This window comes from Ochotona princeps, chromosome 4 (assembly GCF_030435755.1).
Source record: "Ochotona princeps isolate mOchPri1 chromosome 4, mOchPri1.hap1, whole genome shotgun sequence".
Classification (NCBI taxonomy): Eukaryota; Metazoa; Chordata; class Mammalia; order Lagomorpha; family Ochotonidae; genus Ochotona; species Ochotona princeps.
In genome coordinates, this window is record NC_080835.1 from 11,048,867 (window position 1) to 11,060,876 (window position 12,010).

Genomic DNA, 12,010 nt, shown 5'->3' on the forward strand with positions numbered 1-12,010 from the left:
AGCAGCAAAAACTGGAATAATTGAAGGCCAATCAGAAAAGGCCATTGTCATTGCTAGGATCCACTGATGGGCATGAGCTCTTGCACTGGCAGAGTTTCTCATGGAGGAACTTGGGGAACTCTTCTGTCTTAACACGTTCCCTGCAGGTGAGCACAAGAACGACAATAAGGAGCAACCCAGACCAGGTGAGGAAATGGTACCCACTGGCATACATTTGTCATAGGTTGGGGATGAACCAGGCTGAACCAGTTCACATAACTCACTGGTTAATCCAAGCACAAGAATGAAGTGTAGGTTGAGTCGGGTTGGGTCACAAACATTCCAGTTCACATGAGGGACAGGACTAGGAGCTGGCATAACTGGGCGAGGCTGTACCCTGCACCAGCATGAGTTAGAGCTGGAGGTGGGCCGGGTCTGGCCAGGCTACACCTAATGGCAAAGGCCAAGTTGAATCATGCCATACAAGACTGGGCCTCAGCAATTAACCAGCACGTGTGAGACCCGGGGAAAGGGGTGATGCTAATAGGGAGGCTGCATGGGGCTCTCCTGCTGGACTACCACTCCCTTGGAAAAAGTGAGTTGGATGGGGGCAGACCAGGCTAGGCGTGGGTACAACACCTGCTGGCCTCATGTGAGCTGGATCAGGGGAAAGTCAGGCTGAGTTGAGTGTTCCTACTGGTGAATGCATAAATCAGTGTGGGTGAGGGTTGGTTGGGCTTTGTTGCAGCATCATCTGGTAGATGCTGGCAGGGGAGCAAATTCTGTCAAGTTAAACTGCAGAAACACCTCAAGAGTGCAGGATCCAGGAGTGGGAGTGGGTCCGGTAGAAAACAGTGAACACCTCCTTCTTGGGTTTCCACTTCAATTTGTGAGTGTGAGAACCAGGAGTTGGGTATGCATGGCTAGACAGAGAGTGGCACCCAGCAGCACTTGTGTGGGCTGGATAGTGGGGCTGGTTGAGTTGAATTAGGATTCAAGGCCCATTGAATTGTGTGAGAGCTTAATGGAATGTGGGACAGACTGGACCAATCTGCTGTACATCCTGGCAAGCACGGGAACCAGGGCAAGGGTGTGCCTGGTGTGGGTTATTGCAGGTTGGTTCAACTAGCCTACAGCTCCTGCTGGTGTACGCAAAAGCCGAATGTGTGGAGAGCAGGATCAGGCTGGGCTGCAACACCCATTGGTTTGTGTAGAAGATGGGGCTTGAGGCAGAACCGACCCAGAAATTGCAACCACCAGCATATGCATAAGCTGCTTGGGGTGACAGACTATGTTGGACACTGTATTGGTAAGCACATACAAGAATCAGGTCTGGAATCACCTCAGATGAAATTTCTATGGGGATTCCCGCAGCTGCATTTCTGTATTCAAAACCTCAATCATGGAAAGAATCGCAGGTTCCATGGTCTGACCATGGAGTGCATGTGTCAGAGCTGGGTGTTTTCAGTAGCTTAGATGGAGCAGTTGAGGGTATGTCCAGGTGCATATGGAGGATAAAGCAGTACATTGGAGTCTGCATAGGACACCTGGTACCACAACAGAGGGCAGAGGACAGAACAAATCAATCAACTACCCCAAGCAAGTGTTGGCAATGAATATCTGGGCAAACAGAGACTCTCATGTGGACTGTGATTCTGGAGTGATTTCATAATGCTTGGAGTGGTGAGATCGGCAGTAACTCAGAACTGCTGAACTATTGAAACCTCTTGAGCTGGACCCTCAGAGCATGCCCCACAATCAGCGATCCTGGGATGATTTGGAGGCTGGGTGTGACTTCTCCCCTTATATCCCTCCTTCTTCCAGATACAGGAAGGAAACAAAGAGAATGTGGAAATGGTGATCTCATCCACCTTCCTGTAACCCTTGATGCTTATCACCCTAATCAACTATGTAAAAATCATAAAAAATAAAGATTAAAAATAAATAGTGATAAAATTCCTTGGAGGCAAGCTCACCTCCGGTGACAAACACTTGTTTAGAACACACATCAGAATCACTGGGAAGGCCTGGCATGACACATGTGGAACCTTATCCCTAGTTTCTCTGACACAGTAAACTTAGGTAACAGCCCTGGAATATACATTTCCAATGAATTTCACCACTAATTCTGGTCTTTTGCTTCCTCCAATCCCTCTTTGGAGAACCCGTCATATCAATCCTCACCAGTTCTATCTACAACCAACATTCACCAAGTTCTTTGAGAACCCAGCACAAGAAACATCTACTTACTCTGCCTTTTTTGAAAATGTGTGTCTCAATTGTATTCCTTGTATTTTAACTAGGCATGTTCTCTGTTTGAAGAAAGACTTTGGCTAATTTTTTGGTTGGACATTTAAAACAGCAGTTGATTCAGCATTTAGAACTTCTACATTTAAAACAACTGCATTGCCAGCTGTAGCAGAATAAGACTGCTGCCTTGCAATGCCAGCATCTTATATGGCTTGTGTCCTGGGTGCTTAATTTCCAACCCATCTCCCTGTTAATTAGCCTGGGAAAAGCTGCAGAAGATGACCAAAATGCTTGGGCACCTGACACCCACTTGGGAGACGCACCTGAAGCTCCTAGCTCCTGACTCCTGGCTTAGACCTATTCCATCCCTAACTACTGTGACCGTTTGAGGAGTGAACCAGCAGACGGATGATCTCTCTCTCTCTCTCTCTCTCTCTCTCTCTCTCTCCCTCCTCTCTATAACCTTTCATCTAACTAACTAACTGAAAATATTTCAAAGCATTTGCATTGCAGCGAAAAAAGAAGGATTGTTAATAAGTAGATGGAGACTGGGGTTTCTTAGCACTCAAAATAACAGGCTATTGTGTCTGTGGCAAGTACAGGCTAACACTCTCTTGTACTCTCCCACAAGAAATTTTTGTGAATATCAATGAAGAGGAGTCTGGACTATCGACAGAGAGAGGTGTTTCATGCTTAGGGGAGGAGGTTATACTTGTAATATCAGCTTGAAAAAGAAATCATGTGACATTCATGAATTGAGAAGATATAAACAAAAGCACAAAATGGTATGATAATTCACTTAGTATTCGTAATTCAGCTGGCTTCAAACAGGCTTCAAAGTGATGTCACCTTTATAGACATTTCCAAAAAAAGATATTTACTATACTTAAAATTACTTTTGTTTTTTCTTACAATAAATTTATTTTATTTTTGGTGATGTCTACACAGTTAAGAAGGATGTGTGCCTTTGTGGACCACTGATTCGGGTGGGAGGGTCAAGGAAAGGAGGAAAGTGGATGAGACAAATGCCTCCAATCTCCTTTTTTTTTTCTGCCTGCATCTGGGGAAAGTAGGAACAGAATGGGAAAGATTTGCTCCCACAGTCCAACTGCGTCCGTACCCAGGAATGGGGGGCGGCAGCGCGATGTCATCCCATGTCCCCAGTGTGGAGCATGTGCCAAGGATACTGCTTCAGGGGTGTTGATAATTCTGAGATGCTGTTGATTTCATTGCCCCAAGATTGAAGAAATCCTTCCAAAGTCCGTTGGCTGATACAGTCCACCTTAGAGTCTCCACTTGCCCAGACACTCGCTGTCAAAGCTTGTCTGAAAGAATTGTCCTAGTTCTGCCCTTCATGGTACTAGATGTCCTCAGCAGGCCTCACAGAACTGGTTGTCATGCTCCCGTGTGCATCCAGGCATGCCTACATTTAAATTCTTCCCACCATTTCATTTGTGAAACTGCGGATGTATAGTGACATTTTGTTAGGGAATGGTTGATTTCATTATTCAATGCCTTCTTTAAACAAATCAAACCTATACGTTCATTGAATATATTGTGTATCAATCCACATACATGTTTTTCTGCAGTTGGTATTATTTATTATTACTGTAGAAGTGAATGCTTGATGGAATGAAGACCATCCTGTGGAGTATTACCATACCATAAGACATAGGGCTGTTAATGCAACAAACCCATGCAAGCTTCCTGGACTCTAAGGTCTTCAATTAGTGTTCCTCGGGTGAGACAGGTTACGATTTCTCCTAACCACAGGTGAAATACACAAGCTGGTGAAAAAGGACGGACTGTATCCTTGCTTTTATGTTCTTGAAAATTGTTTTACTTTTAAGTCATTTAAAGATTGCGATTTTTTTACTGGACACACACACACACACACACACACACACACACACACAGAAGGAGCTCCTGATCCAGTGGTACGCTCTTTCAGTGGCTATGATGGCCAGGAATGGGTAAGTCAAAATCATGAGCCAGAAATTCAATCTAGGTATCCCATATGGATGACAGGAACCCAATGACTTGAGCTGTCACCACTGCTTCCCAAGGACCATATTAATAGGAAGCTGGAGTCAAGAGCTGGAACCTCATATCATCCCCAGAGACACTAACGTGCAGTGTTGGTGCTGGTGTTGTTAATTGCTAGGTAAGATACCTCCTTTAAACAACATTCTTAATGGCATATGAATAATTTCATAGCATCAAAGAGAGAGTACTATTTTATCCCATTCCTTTGACTGTGAGTTATATTCATGTCTGAGTTTTCCTGCTTAATCACGGAAGTCCATAGCTTCTATCATGGTTGATCAATTCTTTGGTTGTAGAGTTTTCAAATGCAAAACTATAAATATGGATATCTCAATGAAATTCATAATGTTTCATCAAAGAGGAAATTTTGCAAACCTTAAAGATATGTATAATTATATACAACGAAAGTTTAGAGATGTATGTGGCTTTTGTACTTCTGTGTGCCTCCCAGGAGTTTAAAAATGCCTTGTTAACCAGATGATCAAATTAATATCACTAATAATGGGACATGGAGTGAATCTTTAGATTTTTTTTTAACAAAGAAGTAAAATCTAGTAATTGGGGAAAAAGTAAATAAACAGAAAATACTTTTTAAAACTGAGGTTAATTTTGTAATTCAACTAATATGCACACATAAATATTTTAAATATCATGGAAGAAGAATAAAGAAATTGACAAACTGCTGCAGTATGAACTGTTGGGTTCAAAAGATATTTTTGATCCGTAGATTCATTGCAGTTACATGATATGGAATAACTCATTGTTTACTTTTTATGTCTCAGCTCATCAGCAGAAATTGGGGGACTGGTATGATGGCTCAACTGACTAATCCACCTGTAAGCACCAGCATCCTATATGTGGGTCTGACTTCCTGACCCTGTTGCACCACTTTTGATCCAGCTCCCTACGAAAGCAGCGAAGAACAGTCCAGAATCCTAGGAACCTACATCCATGTGGGAAACCCAGAGAAAATTCCTGGCCAGAGGAAGCTCCTGGCTCCTTGGTCTGCTCAGCTCCAGCCAGTGCAGCTGTTTAGAGAGTGATCCAGTAGATGGAAAATCTTTTTTAAAATTGTTTTTAAGGGCTTAGCGCAGTCACCTAGTGGCTACAGTCCTCATCTTGCTTGCACCAAGACTCCATGTGGTCACCATTTCTGTCCTGGCTGCTTCACTTTCTACCTGGCTCCCTGTTCCTGGGACAGCAGGGACCCTGCATCTGCATGGGAAATCCAGAAGAAGCTCCTAGCTCCTGACTTCGGATTGGCTCAGCTCTGGTCCTTGTGGCCATTTGGGGAGTTAATCAGCAGACCGAGGATCTTTCTCTGTGTCTCCCCTTCTCTCTGTAGATCTGAATTCCCAAGAAAAATAAATAAATCTTTTTTTTAAAAAAATCTCAGATAATTTTTTAGATTGTTTTTAAATTAAAAATTAAGACATTGGAAAAGTAATGCATAAAGAGTTTCCCTCATACAAAAGTCCATTATAATATGGATAAATTGTGCATTGCAACATAATATCCTACCCATACTGGGAACACTGAAAAAAAGTTGTTGCTACCATCAAATCATACTAATAGTTGCAGATAGTAATTGATGTGCAAGTCTTTCTTGCTTATTACTCTATTATCTAAAGGAAAATGGGTGTCCACTAAAATTTTTCCAAATCAGAGGGGGAAAATTTTAAATTAGGACTAGCAAGTGGATTTCTAACTACTTCTTGTTGAGATACTCACAAAATTGTCCTTGTTTAACAAGAGGAATGAGTGGGAGTTTTGCTGTGGTGGAGAATTTTGTTTGACACTTGCAGTTTGTGCGTCTGTGTGTTTTGCTTAATGTTAGGTTAGTTTTCTCAAAACAGTCTGCGTGTCAGCAGATGCCATCATTCTTTGCTCATCCCAAATGTCAACAAGCAAAACACACACACGTCCTCCAGCAATGTTGCCATGACCTTTGCTCTTGACAGGTGCAATTTTGTTTTGACCCTTCTACTTTCACTTCACCTCTTTGTAGTTAGGAATCTGATTGAGCTTGGTCTTTAGGACTGTACTGGTAAAGGCTTGTTTCATCTCTTCCCACACGTTCTAGCTTAAGATTTTATTTATCATGTCCATCCTTATCTACCTCATGAACAGACTTCCTTTCCATATGTCAAACTGTCCTTAGTTTCAATTTTTTTTCTGAATACAGAAGTTTAACATAGTCTTGGTTGAATGTATATCTGGGCATTTGATTCACTTAGATGCTGCTATAAGTGGTTTAATAGCCTTTTCAGGTTATTTATTACCAATGGATAGAAATAAAACGAATGCTTTAGGTGATGGTTTTTATTCCTGTCACTCTGCTGAGTAAATTGATTAGCAAATAGGTTTCATACAATACTTACGATTTTTTGCTTTTACGATCACATCGTTGTAAATAGTGGCCATTCCTTTGCATTTTGAATGTCTCTTGCTTATTTCTTCCTGCCTAGTCTCTCTAGAAAGAATTTTGTACTATTTTGATAGACACAGTGAAAGCAGGAATACTTGACTTATGGCTGAGTTTCAGCCTTTTACTTTAGAGCAGAAGACAAGATCAATTTGATCTTTGGTTTTTAAAATAATTTTTAAATTTATTGTTTTCCGTAATAATTGCATGAATATGGCAGTTCTTCTCTTTCCCACCCCACTCTTCCTCCATAATATTCCTGCCCCCGAATATGTCCCTGTGTTAGAACAGTAGTATGGTCCCTTCGTACAAGTTACAAGTTTAACTTTCTGATATTTAAGCAGATCATGACATCATAAGTATAGACAGAGACAGAAAACCTAGAATGTAATACAAAGGTATGTTTATGGTTCACTGGGAGTTCGACACTCATTCAGGAGTAGAGTTCCATACTGTGTGGTGCCTCTGCAGTCTTTTTTCTTGCATAAATAACATTAAAAATTTTTCCACCTAAATTTTTGTTAGTGTTCCATTCTGTGAAAATCACATTTACGTTTTCAACCAACTTTGTACAAATTGCTAACAATATTTAGAGCATTTAGTTGCACATTTGATAAATAAGATTTAACTATTTTTAGTTAATTGTGGTTATGAATTTCATTAATTTACATTTTAAACTGTATATAGAAATTTTGAAAATATATTCTGAGTATAATTTTTAGGAAGACAATAAGGAAGAGGATGGTGAATGAGGAAAGTGGACAGGAGGAGGGTGGGATGGGAAGTATCACTATGTCCACAGAGCTGTGTCATGACATGCATAAAGCTTATGCACTTCATAGAAATGTAATTTTGTAAAGTGTTACAAAATGCCGTCAATTCAGTTGGATTGGATGCTCTTTTCAAGCACAGCAATTCCCTGTCATAAGATAAGCACAACTGTGTGATCCAGGCAGACATGAGTTGGCAAACACTGCAATCCATCCCTTGTTTTGAAGGCTTTTCTGCATTCATTTCATTTCTACTATCTTCTCTACATTGTTGGAGAGACCATTCATTTTAGTTTATGGAATGTCTTGCGTTGTTAGTTTTCTGAGTGCTTGTCAAGAAACAGTGCAAAACTCTAGTAAATGCTTATCCTTGATTAATAAGATGGACCTTTTTTCCTTCATCATATTTGACTTATTACATTGATTGTTTTCTCCTACTGAAGTGCCTTTACATACTTGGTGTAAATTCTCTGTATTCTTGGTTTACACATCAGCCAGTGTGTCAAAGGGTTTGATTGATTAATAGTTTTCAAAGAGTTAGTTAGGATGGGTGCTCTATGGTTTTCTTTTACTATTTTTGTCTAACCTTTGTTGTAGCTAATTTTGTTATTGAAGAATAAGGAAGTATTTACTAAATGTAATCCAATGGAAAACAACTTGTATTTATACACACATGCACAAGATCTTTGGGTTAGCAAATAATTAAATTTGTATTATTTGTTATCACCAAACAGTAGAGACAATATAAATATTACTCAGCTGGTGTACTTAACAATATATAAAGTTTATATGAAGAAATAAAATGTAAAAATAAGAAGGAACTAATTCCGATGTGTATAACCATATGGATGGACCTCAGATATCGTATGCTGAGCAAAATGTTTCAGAATCAGACTGTGTGCCCTAGAATTCTGATTCAGAACAATCTTACAAAGACAAAATTATATGGATAAAAGGCATTTCATATTTTTCTGTGGCATTGAATGAAATAAGGTATTGGTAACAAACACATTTAAGGACAATACTAGTGATTACAATAATAATAACATGAAAATATGTTTGACCAAATTTTAACAGCTACACACTAAAAATATGCATATTAGTGTTGGTAAGCTACATGTTAATTAGCAATAAAAAACCAAGGAACAACATAAATAACAAGCATATGCTTGTATACTTGATGCACATAGTATGTATAGTCCAACAGGTTGTTTAATTGCTTAATTTCTAGGTAAATGGTGTGAGGAACTGGAGATGTCCTCTTGGGGGACATCCCAGAGAGCTTAGCATCTCTCCAATTCCCTACTGGTTCACTGAATCATCTCCTGCAAACCAACATAACTCTAGGTGACTTCATTATAGAAAGGTCAGAATGCACACTGGGCCTCTTGGTCATCTTTTCTTCATATTAATATTGAGTCTGTTATTAAGTACAGATCTTCCTCAGAAAGATTTTTCTGGGTGTCTACATTCATAGTCAAGGAAAATATCGAAAGCAAAAATTGTATTGAGTGACTCTAATACAATAACAAGTATTATGTGTCTCCTTTTCCTCTGGTATTTTTAAACTCATTTCTATGGAGTATGTAGGAGAAGCAATTTTATAACCTTTTGTTTTAAATAACAAGGTAAGTGACTACTTCAAGTGTTCCAAATTAATGCACAGTGGTCTCATGACCTGACTGTCTTAACAGTGTCTTTTCTTTCATATTTAGTACCTTCATGATTTCAGGATCTTTTAACCACTACCTGCAAGAGAATTTTCCTAGAATGTTTACGCCATGTTCCCTTAATGAATTTCTGGTTTTCTATTCTGGATTGATTGTTATTTGCTCTCAAAGAGCTAGGTAAGTTTATATTATTCAACATATACTTTTACTTAAAACACGGATTCTAAAGTAATGAGGCAGAAAGCCTACTGTTGAACACCAACAGTAGAAGTTTTTAATATTATTATGAAGCATTGGCATGAAGGCAGATTATAAAAAATAGAATCACTTCAATTGAGAGTTTAGTGATCTTCGCAAAACACCAACATGTGACTGCTCAAAAATATGGACAGAAAAATAGTGTGAGGCTTTAACTAACTAGGTGGAAATTTTAATTTGTTCACTATTTGTTGGCTAGTAGTTGGAGACTTAAAAACAGGAGTGTTTGTCTTTTTGTGTCTGGCGTGTTTACTCAACATGTATCCCACTGCATCCATTTTGATGAAATGTAGAATTTTATCAATACTTTCTATAAATGAATAATATTCCATTTTGGATATCTATATATCTTTAAATCATCTTTCTTTAAATGGCTGAAGCAATTAAATGAATAATAAAGGTCTTAATTACATTTCAAATATTCCTCCAAATCTCATAATTTCATTATTATTGACACATATACACATGCAAGCAGTGATGTATCTAGAAGTATATACTCTGGAATAGTTTGTAAGTGGGCTCAGCTACTGAATCTCTTGCATCTTCTTTCTAGCTGTTGGGAATTGTAGAATATTGTTAAAGTTCATCATCATCGATTTGACTTCATGATAAATAAGAAATAATAATATCCATGTAATACAAAAAACAACATGCACACAGTTGTAGAATAAAGTATGTGATCAGTGAGGTTATAGTTTTTTGTGGTGCTTGAACACAGTACAATAAGGCTGGCAGAGTACACTTGGAAAAAGAGTAGTAAGCTAGCAACAGGGGGGATAATGGACAGAGAACAGACATGCTGCCAAAGATGAAAAAATATTAAAATAAAAATTATCTAAGGTACGACTTTGATAGTAGAAGAGATTCAAATAAGAAAGCTACAACTCTGACAAAGAATGAAAAAATAACAAAAATTTTTTAAAAATTAAAAAAGGAAATGTACAACTCTGGACTTTCTACCAACACAAAGCTGCAGGATAAGGAAACCCACAAACTAGGGAAGGTGAGAACTTGGTATTTGTGATATTGCGACAGAATAAGAAAAAATAAATTCTTTCAAGTAGAGATAAAATACATTTTAAGGACAGCACAAATGTGAAAGACAAGCTCACAGTGGGTGGAAAGAGAAGGAACCTTAAGTCCGAGCATAAATTATTAGAAGATACATAAAATATTTTAATGGATGTTGTGCAAAGTAATTGCAACTGTAGAGTGAGGTTTCTGAAAACCTGCATGTTGCCGCTTACCCCTCTCAAACTGCACAAGCACGATTATGCCCTCCTAATCATAATAGTGCAATTGCACTTTACCAGGCCATGCATTTTGCTCAGTGTTTTTTTTAAAAATATGTTATCTCATTTGACTCTTACAGAGACGCCTTGAAGCAGATCTCACTGCTTGCATTGTATAGATGAAGAAAAACTGAACCAACAGGTTAGGTTAGGAACAATGATTTCCAAAAGCCCCGCACATAGTACATTGTCTTTACTCAGAATTCTGTCTGCTATACATTCCCCCATTATTGTACCAAAGCCACTACATGTGTGGAAAATGCTGAAGTGCTAGATACAACATTTGCAGAATTTAATATTGAGCAATTCATTAAATTTTCCAAATGGCAGTTTACAAATACATAAAATCCCAAAGTCTCACAAAGTTTTTTATGAAGACCTCTCAACCAACAGTAAGGAACTCTACAGAAAATTAACCTAAAATTTTTGCTTTTGACTTTTTAAATATTTGAAATTATTTGTGTATGGTAAACAAAACTTCATGCATTTCATAATACAGATTTTAAAGTAGGGCAGTATTTCTCAACTATACTCTCTCCTGTCTATATTCCCCACTCACTCTACTCTTTTCTTAATTCTATTTTTTTCTTAATTTTCACCATGGCATATAAATGGCTTAATAACACTCCATTAGGTAAGAAATTGAACAAGTATCAAGTAGAAGAAAACACTGCTACCTAAGTGTATACACAAAGGCTATAAACAATGATCAAATCTCAAAATTTCAGTCTCTCTCAAATAGATAACCTTTTTTATACTTCTGGTATTCGTTACCACAAACGGAGGAAAATATATGATTTTGGCGTTTGGGGGACTGGCTTATTTCACTAAGCAGAATGGATTCCAGTTGCATCCATTTTTGCTGTAAAAGACAGGATCACATTCCTTTAATGACTCAGTATTATTTCAAAGTTTACATATACCACATAGTGATCAGTTGATGGACAACTTAGATATTTTAAATTTAGCTACAATAGCAATGGGAGTATAATTCTCCCTTATGATGATTTCATTTCATTTCAGTATTTTCCAGGTGTGGGATTGCTAAATCGTATGGTAGAAATATTTTCAGGTCTCTGAGAAATCTTTTTACAGCCCTTGATAATGACTGTGTTAGTTTACATTCCCACCAGCAACAGATTAGGGTAATTGCGTTAGTTATGGAGAATCTATACCTACGATATTCCGAAATTAAAGTAATGCACACTGTACCGGAATCTTGTAATTTTACTCCAGTCTTTCTTATACCTAATACTCTGTTATTTTATTTCATATTTTATTTTCCTTCTCAGTGCATCTTCTGATTTCAAAACAACATTG